Below are 2500 nucleotides of genomic sequence, written 5' to 3' on the forward strand. Positions count from 1 at the left end.
TTTCTTTAGCAGATATTCTAGGTAGGCTTTCAAGCAGCAGAACTGGACATTTCTGACTTCAAAAAAACTGTCTTGAGAAGGGAAATAACCTCATCACCATAGAACTGAGAAACCTTAATAACTCTGTTCCCGCTAGTCTTACAGCTGCTCTGATTCCTAACCTAGTGGAGTATTGCAACAATTAATCATGCTATGGAAAATGGAGATCGAAAAAGGTCTCTGACTGTCTGTGATGTTGTTTTTCTAGGCCGTGGTATTAAAAGTTGAGGTGTGAGATGTGACTGCGTGTGTGTGTGTGTGTGTGTGTGTGTAGAGGTGTAATGCCCTGGGTGTTAGCATGAGTGCCTGAAGACACTGAGCTAATCCTGCAGGTTAGGACGGGTCACTTTTATCTTTCTCTTCTCTAGGTCTTTCTTTTTGATGTCAAATTAGTCCAGGAATAACTAATTCTCTCTTCCCCTCGATCTGGCACAAGCCTACAACTTTGTTGTAGTCCTGGGAGGCAAACAATGCTTGGAGGAGGAAACGGAGGAGCCTTTGATCCTAGCAGATATTAGAGAGAAAGAAAAGAAAAAATAACGAAAAATTATTTTCTGCTCAAAATCTAACTCGGGAATCAAAATGCTAATCGTATTGAAATGCAAGAATTCTTTTTTTTTTTTTCATTTCTCAATCTCCCTCTGTAATTAGTCACTCCATATTGTTTGTATTCATTTTAACCTACTAAAGAATAAAAGCCTTTCTTCTCTCGCAGTGGGTAGGGCATGCATATTCAGATCAGGGAAAAGGAAAAATGCTATTTTCAAGTTGTTTTCACATGTTTACGTATCTCCAAATGTAATTGAAAAGAAGGGGGTGATGGAATATGCACAGGAATAAAAACACAAAAACCCCCAGAAAGAAACACATTCAAGTGACTGTTCCCCCCTCCTCCTTCCCCTCCACAGCTGTGGCACTATGGAGGGGTTAACAACGCTTATTTTTTCACAGGCCTTTGCTGTTTTGCCACATTATTTCAGGTGTCCCCAGGGGCAAAAAGGGAGGGAGACTGTCCTGTGTGGAGAGAATCTCTTTAATGATGTCTTTGTGTTGATGTCAGGCCTACTTTCAAAGGCAGAACTCTCCGCCGCTGACCCGGACATTTACAAGCTGACAATGAGCAGCGGTAATTGAAAAGCGTTCATGTCGGCTCAAAAAAGAAAGAAAACGAAAACTCAAAATCCGTTATACCTCCATTCATGCTAACAAGTTAAAGGCTACGGGGCCCCATCCGGTAGCTGATCCAGCAATGCTACGTGCGGCCCTATCTGTTTAATGTGCGTTTATGCTAACAAGCTAACGAGCATGGCCCCATTCCGGTACTGAAACACATCCTTACGCAACCGCATGTCCGTTCAGAATGACTTTATGCTAATTTGATAACAAGCACTGTCCTCGTTACATTCATGTAGCATGGCCTAATGCCTCATATGCTAACAAGCTAACAAGGTTGACCCACATTTTAATACTGCGGATCTCAACATTAAGTGATGTCCCTAATGAAACACGATGCGGGTTTTGGTCGTCTGAATAATTAGCATTGAGCTTGAAGGCACTCTGATCTTTGATATATGTTTGTTTACGACTTGGCCCTCGCCTGTCCTGGACTGAGAGAAAGAAGGTTGCTTGGCCCAAGGCTGGACGAGTATCGGCCGCCACAACATCCTTCCTTTTTTTTCTTTTCTCCGTCCTGTTACCTCCCCCTCTCCTTCCTCCCCCCCCCCCCTCCGCCCCCATCCGAAATAGAGAGATCTGGAAGAGGTGGCAAGGTGGCAGGCCCAAATGTAAAGTGTACGCAATCACTCAGATACAAGTGGCACCGCTAAAAATTGCCTTCATATATCAGCTTATGGTTTACAGGCGCAGGCAGAAAGGACGCTAAAAGGTCAGGAGGAAAAACATATAGACGTGTCAGAGCCAGGGCTCTGGGCGGGCGGGCTGGGGGCTGATGCTGAGGAGATGGACTAGAGTGAGTGTGTGTGTGTGTGTGTGTGTGTGTGTGTGTGTGCTGTGTGTGCGTGTGTGATAAGCTCAGGGGGAGTGTTTGATGGGGCCGGACTGTGTCTGTGTGTGTGTGTGTGTGTGTGTGTGTCTGTGTGTGTGTGTTGGTGGGAGCTTGGTGACAGAGTCAGCACAGACACGCAGGTACACTCAAGCTGTGACCTCTTCGTCGACCTCTGGTGACAAGATGGATCGGACCATTCATCTACGGGTGAGTGCACGGATCGGTCCATTCATCTACGGGTGAGTGCAGCGGCCGAGGAGCATTTTTCATACCTCGGCCAGGATACCTCTGTGCTCTGGAGGAATGTCACTGGCCTGAATGCCCTGATCTGTCATGGACCTGCAAGACACAAACAAACACAGACACACCCTACACACAAACACACACATAGATACACACTCCCTACACACACACATATAGATACACACACAGATATACACACTCCCTACACACACA

The sequence above is a fragment of the Osmerus mordax genome, chromosome 5 (assembly GCF_038355195.1).
Source record: "Osmerus mordax isolate fOsmMor3 chromosome 5, fOsmMor3.pri, whole genome shotgun sequence".
NCBI lineage: Eukaryota > Metazoa > Chordata > Actinopteri > Osmeriformes > Osmeridae > Osmerus > Osmerus mordax.